The sequence below is a fragment of the Salvelinus namaycush genome, chromosome 6 (assembly GCF_016432855.1).
Source record: "Salvelinus namaycush isolate Seneca chromosome 6, SaNama_1.0, whole genome shotgun sequence".
NCBI classification, from domain to species: domain Eukaryota; kingdom Metazoa; phylum Chordata; class Actinopteri; order Salmoniformes; family Salmonidae; genus Salvelinus; species Salvelinus namaycush.
Genome location: NC_052312.1, coordinates 31,556,021 through 31,571,342, shown reverse-complemented (window position 1 = coordinate 31,571,342; position 15,322 = coordinate 31,556,021). Strand labels below are relative to the sequence as shown.

Here is a 15,322-nt window from a genome sequence, read left to right as displayed (position 1 = left end):
ACTTCTTTATATCTTTCTAAACGGCACATTTTCCTCAGGAGTGGTTAAGGCTTTCCTCGGTCAAAGACAGTATGCAAGTGGCAATTTTTACTTCTGGTAGATGATTCTGTGACACACTTCTCGAGACTCGGTGTGATGCTCTGCAATTTGCCTCGGAAAACTAAAAAAGTCTTTCAGCAACAAGTTTTTGGCTGAACTTTGGTGGAATTTAGAAGTCACTTTGATGGTTTTCCCGGAACATGTCAATGTCAATGAAAACTCCAATGTTCCATCCAATTGAAAATACCGGGATTGGCAATAAGCTTCACATTGCTTTTCAATGACTACCCGTTCGTTCCAGTGCACTCTTGTATGGTGAGCTCAAGTATGTAGTAGATTGACAACCATCCATGGGCATGTACCACAAACAAATACAGACTCATCTTGCAGAGTGGGACAGTGAATGAAGAAGAATATCAGTTTGAAAATAGTTACCTACTGCAATTATTCCACGGCCATTCCATTTGGCATTGGGAAAATTGACTGAACACAGAGTGACCGAGCGGGCTTAACTACCTAAACAACATGTAATTTATTTGGTGTTTTTTAAAAAGGTACAGTCACAATAACTTTCAGACCACATTTTAGCCATAGCCAGGCGGCCAACGTATGAGAGGACATTTGCAATCTGGAGGAATACATTATAGTTTATTATAAAGCGACTATTAAAGTTGCAATAAAAAGACATTAGCCGGAGAAATTAGCCACTTACCAGTTTTCTTCCTCACTACCTTAAAAGCTGTCCACATTCAGGGCTTTGAGTGGAGGGAAAAGCAGACTGCGATGGCATTAAAAGCGGGAATAGGCGCACAATTGATCAAAACAGAAATTGATGGTGGGCTTGAGAGTGGCGTACACGTTGTAATATGGCTGATTCAAAATGACAAGGAGAAAGGTCATATTTTCGAAATTTGTTGGAGAAATTTTGAGTGGCTTAAACTCAAGTAGTTAAAAAAAAAAAAAAGCTGCCCTGTGCAGGGTAGGCTACAATGACATAACTTAGTGAACACCCTCATTTTGTAGAAATTGCCGACAAATGAAAGAAACCATCTCTTGTAGTCAACTCTTGACTCGTGTAGAGAACATGTGTTTCTCTATCACTTTTGATGTATTTTTAAATGGGGGGCTGTGAAGGTTAATCTAAGAAAACCCAACACTTAATTAAAGCAATTACCTTAAGTCGTTCCCAAGTCCCCAACAGTTACAACAAACGTGTGATGTGTTCTGTGTTTCTCCTACAGGCTTGTTTTTACTCTCTTGGCATGCAATTAAATGGTTTACGACAAGTTGATGATATTTTGCTGAGACAGAATTCATCTCTGCGTAATAGGGAACACCGTTTTCTGTGACAATCCGGGAGTGTGTTTACAAACATTAGATTAATGAGTTAGTTTACATGCATTTAGACAGCATTCTCACTACAGATCCTTTCACATCAGATCCCAAAATACTTATTGGATTGTGCATCTAACGCAGTTTACAGTCATATACTGGGAAGATGTTGTGATGTTATTATCTGGGTGGGTTTTAATTTACAACACAGACACCCGATTACACTGTATTTATAGGGCGTACTAACTTGGGAGAACGTTCTGACATCATTAAACTTTCTATCCCCTTTCCATTTTGCCCTGCCCCGTCGAAGCCTGTTCCTATCTATTGAGAAAGACGGATGGCAGATGGGGCTGTTTCTGACAGCTTAAAAGTGCCCATCAGCTGCTGCAGAGATGTTTCACAGCACATCCCACCATCCCATCCACCCTGCACCTCCCCAAACAAACAGCAGACTCGACTTCAAATACATAGCGGGACTATTAGGTAATCCCTCCTTTGTTCAGACCCACTGAGCCTCACTGACTAACCAACCTCACTCCATCTTCTGGGTAATCCTCTCAAATGGCACCCTATTCCCTTTATAGTGCACTAGCTTTGACCAGAGCCAATACGGTCTCTGGAAGTAGTGTGCTATAATAAGGAATAGGGTGCCATTTGGTACGCGGCCATCTTTGCTGTTCCAAACTCCTTCCCCTGTTCCAAACTGACAACGGAACACTTCACGCTGACACACACACATAGGGGGAGTGTTTGATGATGAATGATAGTAGGAATTATCTGGGAAAATATGCACATGGTATCTTCTTATGGCATTGAGGTAAAGCATTTGTTGTGTCATGATGACGATGACAGTTCTCTGGTTTAAAGAGATGATGGGGGGGTGACACAAGGGCTCTTTGTTTGGACTGGACAAATCTGGGGTTTCTTTTTTGGATATTCAATATCCTGCAAGGTACCCAACAGAGTTACAGTAGTCTAGTGTCTGGAAGTTTAGCTAGGAGGAGAGAGCACAGAGAGCAGAGGTTCACTAAGTGAGTCTGTTGTATTGTCGAATGGCTTTTTTAGAGCAATTGCGGAGTGGTTCGCGTGAGTCGCTTCCAACAAAGCCTGGCAAATCAATCTGTGAAGAAATGCTACACAGGCCAGATGTGCCACTACTCCACAAAAAGAAACAACACAACCCACTTGTACAAGAAGACCATGTAGAGCCTAAAGTACTTAAAGTACACAAAATAATACGGGTCAATGCCAAAATGCTGACAGCCTAGTTTCTGTTGGATACCTGCTTGTTATTTTAGGTGGCTTCTCCGACGTACAATGCGTCAAAGTGTGTGTGGAAACATCTTGCTTTGAAATGTATCTTCTTCCCTGTTGACTTTACAAGATGCCGGGACGAATGAAAGACAAATGTGTCATTAATAGATGTTTTTTATTTATTTACAGTAGTTCTGTTTCTAAACACAGACCACACACTTATAAATGCAAGGCTTGCTTTAAGGAGCTAAACTTTTCACACCTTTCAAAGCCACAAAATGTGATGTTTTTGGGGGGTTTCTGCAGCTGCTGCTATGCACTAATGCAAGACGGTATCATATGAAAGATTTTCCTCTCCCCCCAAACCACAGGCCTGGTCATTAATGAAATACAGGCCGTGCAGTGAGGTCATACAAAGTCTAGATTTCAGCAGCCACACTTAAAAACCGCTCAGAAAGAATAGAGAAACATGAACACAAATCAGATGTCCAAGCTCCAAGGACAGGGAAAAATAAATAAATATAAGAGAAAGCGCAGCACAGCCCCTGCCCTCCTCTCACATTTTCCTAGCACTTTGCAAACAACCGTCAACTGCTGCTCAGAAACAGCTCACAATGAGAGCAGACTAAACAATCAGATCCCAGCCAAGGAAAATGCTAAGCAACTCTGCACACAGGATGTCTCACCCTAATTGCCAACTATCAAATCTCACAATGGAATCTATCCATTTGGCAAAAGCCTTATAGCAAAACCTGGTGAAATGTCGTTTTAAAAAGTGTCAACTTTTTACCGGGGAAAAAAGGGAGACGAACAGTTTTGAAAGGAATTCGATTTTTTTTTAAACATTTGGCTTCGTATGATTTATTTTTCAGGGGGTTTATAAGGCTTACAGGAAGCTATGCAGACTGTGTGAGTGTTACAAAGAAAGCATTATTAGACAAAGGGTGTTTGGGGTCTTGTAAACTAATGATTAAAATCCCAAGCAGTTAGATAAACACACTAAATGGGTCCCTGAAGACACTAAGACTCAGAGAGAAAGAGAGAAGAGAGAGAGAGAGTGGTAGAGAGAGAGAAGGGAGGAGAAAGGGAGAGAGAGACGGGGGGGGTTACTGGGGAGGAGAGACAGTGTAACTGGGATCAGGGGACAGACGGGTAGGAGGGAGACTGGGAGGAGGCACTGGGACTTGAAAAAGAGGGCTAACCGGACTGTCACTCCACGTGGCGCTCTGTTTTTTCCCCGTTCCCCCCCCCCCCTTCAGTCAGAGTCGTGCTCTGAGATCCCCAAACTTCAAACAACCAAAATACCAGCACATTCATAAAACAGAACAGAACTACTGGGAATTAAAGAAGGCAGGGGGAAAAAACACCAAACAGGTAGCAGGCCTCAACAGCAGATGGTAAAATTAACATTTCAACAGTTCCTTCCTTTCATGTAGGTCTCGGCAGTGCTGCCGCTGTTTTTTTCTGGGAAAAAATGTAAGGGCTAGGTTTGGAAAGATGCAGGGGTGGAAAAAGCATCTGGAAAAGGGGGGGAAGAGGAATATTGGCTTATTGCTCCTGATGGTCCTCTTCTATGAAAAATTAAATAGGTCTGTTTTGCAGGTTTCCCTCTCCGGAGTGCTCTAAGCTGTGTTATGGAAACATCATCTCGGTAATTTATACGCGAAAGAACACCTGGCGATGAAAGAAAATACACTCAAACCCAATACGTTGACTCTTTCACCTCTCTTTAATCGCATTCATTCACGGGTTTCCAATGAGTGGCAATCATTGCGACGAAGACACATACACACAGTTTCATAGAGTTCAATTTTGATTTAGCGTAAATAAATATCTCGACGTATTTGTCAAAAGATGCCCTTGAGACGTTATCAGAAAGACACTTATATTACAGTGAAGCATCTCGAAATAAAATGAAGACGCATAACAGCCTGTCTCATTTCAGCCCATCCAACGGAACGGCTCTGTAGTGCCCATTAATTTGGACACAGTTATGGCTAAATTACATGTGTTCCACCTCTGTGACATTTTAAATGCAATTAAAAGCTGGTTATGAAAGTGTGCGGACTTCCTCGCGGTGAAGGGAAAGGGAATCACTCCGGTGATTAACATGCAAACGAGCTCACGCTGGCAGAGTAGATTGGGGTTTGAAAACCTCAATTACTTTTGTGTGATTATCTATTTACCAGTACACAGATTTCCATTTTTCATCTCCACCATGGGGAGACACCCCCCCCCCCCCCCCACGCAATAATTCGGGCTCAATTATGCTCCCACCTTGATTTATGATGCAGATATTACTGACATACCTGGTTATTTTTCACTATGATATATCGCCTTTATACAGGGTATTTGTACACATGGAGGAGCATTAGAAGACCAACACCTATGAATGCTATGCTTAACCATTTAGTTTGGAGCACATAATATCTTCTCTCCCTCCGCCCCAAACCACCACCCCATCTTTAAACTCAGTTTGATTCATACAGGAAAACGAGGTGCCCTCACTTTATTTCAGACAGGATCAGGAGTAATGAAAAAAAAGGTCAATAGCTCTCTTCTTGAACACCTTCTCTTTCTCAGCCGTTATGCTTTAGCATTTTAGACTTTTAAGTCCGAGAAAGAACAAAGAATTAGAGGCTTTTAAAACGCGCAGAGGCCATTACTGAAACACTACCGACAGATAGTTACCAGTATATCAAGTGTGGTGGCGAAGGTAGGTAAAGATGTGGATTTAAATGAACTGCTGCAGCCATAGAAACACTCTCAGCCTTATTATGTACCGCCTGGTTGATGCAATTATCAACGGAACGCCTGGCAGCATCAGAGGAATCTAATTTAATTAATTTAAACGGGTGAATAACTACGGAATTCCTGTTGTAAGAGATTTATATTGAAAATTAACATTCCTGGAATTCAGGAATTGGCAATGCTTGGGAAATACTAAACAATAGGGAAGGCTATGCTCCGTCTTTGAAGAGGTACAGACGGATAAGAGGTCAGCTAAGGAAACAATGTTCGTATCAGCGTTTCAGATATATCATTAAGACTTTTTAAGAACATTATGTCCAAAATATCATCCAATAAATAAATAAATTGTTAATTTATACTCAATAAGGCACCTGAAATAAGACAAGCCTTAGGCCATAACTATACTGTATCTGTCACACTCAACTATCAGGTTTGTAGTAATATAATAACCTACTTTTTAACAAATTCAATTATTGTTTTGTTTGTCAGGGTTCATCCTTAACTTGTTTCCCTGAGCCATAGATAAAGATAGGGAAAGCCACTCTGTCTCAGTAGTAGAAGAGGGATCCAGGCTTTTGGAGCGTGCGGAACATACATAAAACATCCCCTGTTGCTTTGGCCTGGGGGCGCAGAGGAGGAAAAAGGAAACAGTGCCATCAAGTGAAATTTCTGAGGATTCCTCAAGTGCTAAGACAGACAGATCCCTCTTCCGATTAGGGCTCTGACAGTAACAGTAATAGATACTTAAGCCTTCACTGTAGTGATCGGTGTTTGTGTTAACAACAATAGATATTTACCACTGACTAACTTGCACATATTTACAGGTATTCAAAGGTTTTTCAAATAGATATCTTCATAAATCCGACGAAAGATAGAAGACAGATATAGCCAGTACAGTGTGTAGGCGATGGGTTGTTCAGTAGACCGTGAAGGAGTTAATACAGAAGATGAAGGCACAAGATATTTCTACTCAATGTATTGTCAATGAGCGCTGTTGAAGATTTCATCAGAAGTGCATAACAGTGGCTTGTAAATACAATGACATTTCAAACGGAGGAAAATCATTTTTAGGAAAACCTTTTGTCTCGTGTTTATGTCGCCAGATTGACTTTAGATGCAGTATAAATGTGAGGCCATCTGATTTTTAGTTAGCTAACGTTGGCATTGCTAGCATTTTTTTTACAAACTTTGCTAGCTAATGACAACCGGAGCGTCAAGTCTAGGTCCGAAAAGCTTCTGAACCAGCTACTACCCCCAAGCCATAAGACTCCTGAACAGCTAATCAAATGGCTACCCGGACTATTTGCATTGTCCCCACCCCACCACCCATTTTTACACTGCTTCTACTCTCTGTTTATTATCCATGCAGAGTCACTTGACCTCTACCTACATGTACATATTACCTCAATTACCTCAACTAACCGGTGCCCCCGCACATTGACTCTGTACCAGTACACCCTGTATATAGCCTCGCTACTGTTCTCTTATTGTTGCTCCTTAATTATTTGTTATTTAAAAAAATATATGTTTACTTCAGTTTATTTTAGTAAATACTTTCGTAAACACTTGTTTTTTTCTTAAAACTGCATTGTTGGTTAAGGGCTTGTAAGTAAGCATTTCACTGTAAGGTCTACCTACACCTGTTGTATTCGGCGCATGTGACAAATTACATTTGATTTGATTGACATCTGTCTGAAGTAAATTTGACGACAGGACAATGACGGCAAAGTTGCTTCCTACTAAATATTTTGCCTACTTTAGCAATGTCATCGTATTTCCAAGCACTGTAGTGTGATTTAGATGAAACAGTCATCAGCCTCTGTTCAGAATGCCTGGGCTTATTACGATTCTTGAGCGCCACTGTGGTGGAGGGCGGCTTGAGAACGTTCATAACAACGGCATGGCGTAACCAAGTGACAGAGGTGCAACCAACGAATAGGTCCCCAGTCTACCAAGGTCCCCAATCTACCAGATTCACACTGGTTTATGCTCACTATCTAACTGTAAGCGTTTCTTAGCACCTCTTGGGGACACAGATAATTAAGAATCATGAAATGCCTTCAAAACAATACTCATATCAATTGTATTGTGTGTACAGTGCGACGTAAGAATTCCAACTAACAAGAGAATAAAATGTTTTCAGGAAAATCCATAACCTTGCCCATTGTTACACGTCCTTACACCCGGAAAAATATGCACTCGAGGATGTATAGACCGTGGAAAACGAGGTGTAGACACTGCCGCCATCCCCGAGTGTGGAATGACAATTTGCATAATTAAACCTATATAAAAGCTAATTACATAAATAAATGAGTGAGGGTATCACAGAGAGAAAGAGTGTCTGTTCATATCCAGTGTTTAAATCTCTCCTCCCTTCCAGCCCTGTCTAAATCTATTGATCTGTGAAACACAGTACTCAGGGGAGGCGATTCACTTAATATCATACATCTAATGATGAGATGAATAACGATTATACCATTTGGTAATTAAACGTCTTACAAACCATTTAACTGACTGTGCGTCAAAAAGGGTCGCCAGAGGTCAGAATGATTGTTTTTCATTTTCCCTGCTTCGGCGCGAAGGAAGGGGTGGGGGCGGGGGGGGGAGAAACACAGAGAAACACTGTGTGACACAATGGTGAAAATACTTAATGGTTGTTAGCAGCTATACTGTAGTGCTAATCTTTAATGCTGTCAAGACTCTTGAAGGGAAAACAATTTATGGGGAAAAAAAGCGAAAAAAGAACACGCCAAGACAAACATCTGGCCTTCATCACACTGTAGGAGTCTGAGCAAATCTTTATATTTAGAAACCTCATTAGCTCACTTATAATGCACAATCTCACAAACAGAAAGAGACATGACAATGCGGCGGGCGAAAAAAATAAAGACTCCTTTTGTGGTGATCTGTAAAAATGGAGGAAGGGGCGGGGGGAGGGACACTGGTGGTGAGACTTACTCTAGTATGTGCCTGCAGACACTTTGCCTGTGTGCATTAGTGTGTCTGATCCACACAAAGGTGCATTAAACACACATGCGGAGGGCCAATTTACTGTCAACATCTACAATCTAATCCCTACTTACAGGCAATAATTACCTAATGTTGTGATGTCAGTTTGTTGTTCCGTAGACAGACACCTTTCCAAAGGGCCTGTACAGGTTAATCTCTAGCTAATGCCAGAAACATACGCTGCTGTCTAGCCTACGTGGAACTACACACTCTTAGAAAAAAAAGGTGCTGTCAAGAACCAAAAAGGGTTCTTTGGCTGTCCCCATAGGAGAACCCTTTGAAGAACACTTTTTGGTTCCAGGTAGAACGTTTTCAACAGAGCGCTCTACCTTCAACCAAAAAGGGTTCTCCTATGAGGACAGACACAAACACGCACGCACGCTCGCACGCTCGCACGCACGCAGACACGCACACACACAGACACACACACACACACACACACACACACACACACACACACACACACACACACACACACACACACACACACACACACACACACACACACACACACACACACATCAAACTAACCTTTCCTTTCAACCTTATCCTCATACTGCTAACAATCCCTTTCTTCTGTGGCTGGCTCGGGTGCATTCATGTAGCATTTACTTACAAAGGCAATTGTGCTCTTCTTGGTCTCTTATTGAATGATAGGTGGTAAACATTGTCATTGGAAAGGCAGGTTGGATTAAAGCCTGGTACAGCCATTGAGAGGAACAGTAAGAGGGGAGAAACGCGAACAATGGTAAAAATGGAGGGCAGTATCACAGGGTCCAATGTCTGCTATGATGAATACATGTGAGATTATGAGACCCATTCCATCATTTACATAATGTAAAAACTATTTCTCTCTCTCCATCCACCCCCAACTATTCACTAAATAAATGAGAAAACTATCACAGCACAGAAATATTTGACAAAAGCAAGAGAGACTGAATTCCCAATGACCTCGCCGCCTTGCGACAATGCACACACAGTCCAAACGCTCTTTCGTGAGCAGCCAACTGAGTAAGACCTGGAAGAATATTTATTATTGAGCACAATGGCAAAAGTATTACCTTGTCACCTATACCACTTTCCAATGCAGAAAGGAATCGTATCAAACACAAGGGGAATTTTACATAATTCTGGTTGAGAATATGAAAGGTAGCCAGGTTCTTTAAACGAGGGGTCCATAGTGGTCTACAAGAAGTTTAAGAAATGAACACAATGATCATTTTTATGTGATTTGGTTAAACCTGAAGTAACAATGACTGGGTCAGGGATTCAACCAACACACTTAGTCCATCTATTCAGAAAATATATTGAAATATTAATGGGAAAGAAAAGGCAAGGAGGTTTAAAGTTCAACAGAAAAAAATGATATGAACGTCTTTGGCTGATGTGCACCCTTCGGGCTGTTTGTGTAGGCACAAGTTGAAGAGTAATGGAAAAACTCTGTATTTACAGTCAATAAGAGTTTTACGACACAGTTGAGACTGTCGTCAGGGGCTATTTGGTTTGGGACAGTTTCCTACCACTAACCAACAAAATACAAATAGATGAGAGCCCTGAGGACATTTTCCTTTTTCATGCAAATACTGTAAGCAACTTTTCAGATGCTAACTTCTGCATGCTAGCAATACACGTGTCATCTACCCTAAGCATACAATGATTTAGGATAGTCATTCGTCCACATACCATACATTCATACGTATGTACACTACCTCATCACAAAAGTATGGGCTAGACAAGGACGCTGTACCGTACAATCTATAGATTGTGAATGTATAGGTGGCATTCCCTGGAACAGGCTTTAAATCAAACTGTTAGCTTTCTGCAAAGCTTCTTAAAAAACATTGGACTTGTGAAATTCCTGAGCCATAGAAAATACCTCTCTCTCCCTCATACCTCCTGATCACCACCCCACCTCCGCCACCCAGTCCATCAACAAAACTCCATGAGCCAATAGGAATTGTACCTCTTCACACTCCGTGCGTGTGAGTGTTTGTGTGCGTGTACGTGTATGCGGTCGTGTGTGCATCCGTGCGTGTGTGCCTGTCGGCCGGCCTGCCTGTGAGTGAGTGTGTTTTACCTGCCAGATCATTCCAGTCTATTCCAGAGAATTCTCATATGGCAACCTATTTTATTTACTTTATCTTCAATAAAATGGTTCAGTGAGCATTAGCAACTTTGAGAGACGAATTTCAATCAGTCCTATGGCAGCGGCGTCAGTCTGCGTTAAAGCCAGCGCAGCAGTGTGTGTGCTCTGCGAGGTGCAGCGGAGGGAGCAACGCTGCAGACAGGCTGAGCTGCAAGCAACCGAGTGCAGTGAGAGGGCTCTAATAACACAAAGGGAGGGAGAGCAGGAGGGAGGGAGAAGGGGACAGAGGGAGGAGAGTGAAGGGAAGAAGGGAGACTAGAGATGGATAGAGGGAGGGAGAGGGAGGGAAGAGAGAAGGGGTGGGGGTAAAGGAAAAGAGAGGAAGAGTGGGTAAAATGGAGAGAGAGGATGAGATAAGCGCGGGAGAGAGAGCGAGATAGAGAGAGAGAGAAAGAAACTAGTAAGGTCAAGAAAGTGTACAATAAACACAGGTGAGCAGCTCTACACCCCAGGACCTCTTCAGGATGACTGACAAGTGAAAGCTCTCACTGACCGGGACCTTCATTTTACATGACATGAGAAGGAGTGGAACTCAACTGCTGCGGCAGAGTATAACTGAGAGGCTCTCTAGGGGGGAAAGTTGGAAAAACACACAAGTACACATACACACACACACACACACACACACACTCTCACACACACCATTTCCCTTCACAGGTGAGCAGGACCAACAGACAGCCTGGTGCTTCATTCACTTAACTGGAGAGGTGCTGCAGACAGGATGTATGTATGCAGACCGAATCTTTTCCACATGATGTGCCTCAGGCTGTTTTTGTCAACTGCACTCTGAGCAGCACAGAGTCAGGTAGTATGACCACATGATTGCCCGAGAGGCACCTCTCGGAGAGGGCTGGGGACACACTGAAATTCCCACGCATGATGAGGTGTAATCAGAAACCCCATTCAGAGGGGTAGCCAAGTTTGTCAACATATATAGATTCTACATTCCAACTCCTGTCAGGGTTTTGACCCAAATCAAGCGAGTTGTCGGCTTGTCGTCTCGACACATAGACAGATGCTTTCTTCTCTTTCTGGGAAAAGCAGGTAGCAAGTGACATTTTGTCTAGGATTGTGGTTTGTGGACAGGGAAGTGGGATTCGAGGCGCTTGTAGTATTTCCTCCCCTCCGCGTCTCTTTTCAAGCCCCGATCAAATGATCATAATGAACAAAGCAGTTGGCTTGTTGCCTCTGTAGTAAAAGCTTTTGCAATGGCTGTGACTGGGGCTTGATTTTGAAGCAAGGAAAAATAGCTTGTGAAATAGCGTTATCTACAGGATCTTAACTTGAAGAGCAAACACAGCGCTACATTTTGATGCCAAATTCGCAATCTTAATAATCTCAGTTAAGTTTTCTTTAATGTTCCAAAACAAAAATGTGTTACACTTTGGACTGCTACTGACGTATACGATCAAAATGAAAGATGTAAACCTGGTGGTGTTGGTGAATAATTACTCTATTTGGATTAGTATTAAAAAAAAGTTTGCATAATATACAACATGTGAAACTGAGCACATGTATTATCATTTACATTTATATGAACCTTCTTTGTGGCCAATTATTCCAATAATCGGAGAGTCTTATAACACCGCAGGAGGCCGGAATCCTTCAGACTCCATTGCTTCAAAGGTTTAAAAATGTAGGATTCTTAGAAACCAATAGCTGCTAATAGCGTATTTATTTTATTGACATCATTTACACAATGTTTTCACTTTGGTTCAACTTCCACATAGGATTCAGCCACAGTTCATTCAAAATGGGTCATGGGTATTCTTTTCTGCGCTGCACATATATTGATTTATGACGATATTTAAGGAGCTAGGGAGGGCACATATATTTATAACACGCATACATTCTATCAACATGATCGGTAAACATTGTGTTGACAAATCCCCACCTATCTTAATCCAAAGGAAGCAGATAGCAAAAGATAACAACAGAGGCTTTGTGTACGTTTAGAAAAATGACCGTGTTTCCTGAATGTTGCGACGAAAACGCACAGGTTCAAACTGTCGAGATAATCAACATTAGACCTGCCGCAAAGAACGGGAAACTATGTGAAACCAATTCATTGGACACGATCACCTGCAACTGTAGCGGCTCGTAATTCTTCCCACCTGAAATAACGAGTTCAAACCGATGTCAAGCCGCTCTGATGTCATGCCGCTCTGATCTCATGCCTTTTGAGGCTTTTGTTTCACAATAATCTCAGGCACTTGGAAACATGCCATCAGGCTGGGCTTCCGCACCAAGGCTCTTCCCAAATTGAGTCAGAGGGAAAGAATGACATGTGAAACACTAGATGTGTCTCGTTTATAAAAAATTAAGATTGTGCATACAGTATCCGCAATCAGTCATGTCCAAAGTACTTAGCAAGCAGGGACCAATGCATGCTGAATGGGGAGGTGGACTTAAGTCCTATAGTTTATCCTATGAGTAGTTTATAAGGGGCCACAACCCCCAGTGTGATCTGCTCAGCCTTTGAGACATTTAGAGAGATACTGACTGGCTGACTGACCAGCCGCCCGCCAGGACTGCATCCATGGCCATTCACACTGTTGATTAGCATACCCCCTTCCTCTCCTCTCTGGATCAATAATCTCATTGAGTCAGTGTGTCTTCTCCATCAGGAGTGATGGCAGCTAGGTAGAGACACCCCCTTTTGTAACTCTATTCTCATGGCAACTGTCCACTCCAGACAAACACTCCTCTACACTCTATCTATTCCAGACTCCTCTTCTTCTTTTCTTCCTGGGTCCTCATTACTCCTCTTCTGAACAGGCAGGAGGAGAGGCGAATAAACCTTGTAACAACCAAAACGGATCGAAAAGGTAAAGAGACAACAAATCAGCGCCAAGGTCTTTCTTGATAAAAACAGATTTGAAGTTTTTTTTAAAAGTCTACCTTGTTAGACTTTGGAAACTGAAGGAACATACTGTGGAGAAGCAATAGGCTACACATGGTGTGCTTGCGCCAAGTGAAGGACGAGGGGAAGGTTGAAAATATATGCATCAGGTGTGAATATATATTTCCTGTGAGGCAAAGTACAATTCCAGAATTGTATTTAAAAAACTCCAACTCCTAATCCAACCAAAGAGTTGTAAAGAGTAGGACGTGGGTCCACTCTTGGTCCAATTTGCTCACAGCATGACACTATCAGACCCCAAACCAAACCTCATTAAACTGGAATATGGAAACTTGGGGAAGTTCCAAAACTTTTTTCCCCTCCAAGTGGGAAGACAAAACAGTGGACCATAAAGAGGAATATAAGAAGGAAGGGAAGAAGGGGAGGCAGGCAGATCCTTGGGAGGACTGGAGAGTGAGAAAGTGAACGTTTGATGAGTAATACTTTTTTGTTGTAGACGGGGCTTAACTTTGAAATATTCCGGGGTGTTTCTGAATGGGGGATTGACCAATGACCTGATCCCAGCCGCACACTGGGCGCCGGGGTTAATGGTGGATAAAGATTAGAAAAATGGGCGCTAGCCTGATCTCCATCCCCATCCCCTCCAATCCCAAATCAGACCCACAATGGAGCCTGCCAACAGGGACGACTCAAGTCCCTTTGATTCTTCTCCCTCCCCAGTAGTGGAGGTTACCCTCTCCTACTCAGGGGGAAGCCAGCCGGACTCCTTGGCTCAGAAAACCCTTTAGGGTTTTGGAAATGAAATGACAGAAGCTCTGATCTATAACAAGAAATCAATTCCAAATTGGAAGTCTGAGGAAAAGCCATCCGTCTGTGGCCTGCTTCTTTAAACTAGCCAGAGATATGCTTTAATTGCTGTAGATTGTATATATGTGTACATTCACAGTAATGTGAAAGTTAGGTCAATTATACTTCTTTGGGATGATTAGAGTACTTCTGTTCCAGAACAGATATACTTTAAGAGTTCATCTTTGAAGATTTAAATGGGATACTCAACAAATTAAAAACTAATATTCAAATCTCTTTTAGGCGGAATAGGGAAGGGAATCTCGGTTCTGCTTAGTCTTGTGAAGATGACTCTTGGGATGTGGGCCGGGGCTGAGGCCTACAGCTGAGCTGAGCCACCCTAACCCAGCCTCTCGCTCCGCTTGGCTCCTAGCTGCTTCGCTTGAATCATACTTGGGACCTCAAAAGGCAAAACTCTGCAGCTGAATACAGAGACAAATAGACGTTCTTCCTCAGACGGGGTCAAAATATCAAATTAAACCAGTGGCCTGGGTTCAGGAATGAACCTGACAAAGAGTAGTTCTCCTCCGCAACATTGAAAAACAGATCAACGCAAGCCCTGACTTTTTTTCACAGAATTATTCCAATTCAAAAGTTTATGGGGTGACTTCTATGAAAAATACTTGAGAAATACCTGCAACATACATTTAATTACACTAATAATTGATAGTGGAGAAGTTATGGAGGACTACAAACACAGAAGCCAGTACCTTTACACTTGATTTTAGCTGCAAAGCAATTCACTTCAACTGTTCTGTGCTCACTGAACAATCACCCATTGTCAAGTTAGCATTCGATATCTATCTCCCATCCAATTACGGCTAAATTCCATTCCCTCATTCCCCTCACGATGATGAGGCTTCTCCTCCCCATCGCTACTGCAGTTTACCGTCTGGCAATGTTCTGTTCAGTCTGAGACACCACCTGTGTGTCTGTCTCAGTCTGGCTGCTGTGGGGACACATTAGTAATGACGGCAGGCCTCCGCCGTAGTAGCAGTCACATAATCAGTGTGTGTCACACTTACTGTGCTGGTTGGGATTCTTTAGGCTCGTTTTGTACTGACTTGGTGACGACAAAC

The 15,322-nt window shown here is 42.4% G+C and overlaps 1 protein-coding gene across 1 annotated transcript in view; it reads right to left on the bottom strand.

The window, feature by feature from the left end:
• The window catches only part of foxp2 (forkhead box P2), a 98,845-nt gene that overhangs the window by 80,207 nt on the left and 3,316 nt on the right, over window positions 1–15,322 (bottom strand). The window lies entirely within an intron of this gene.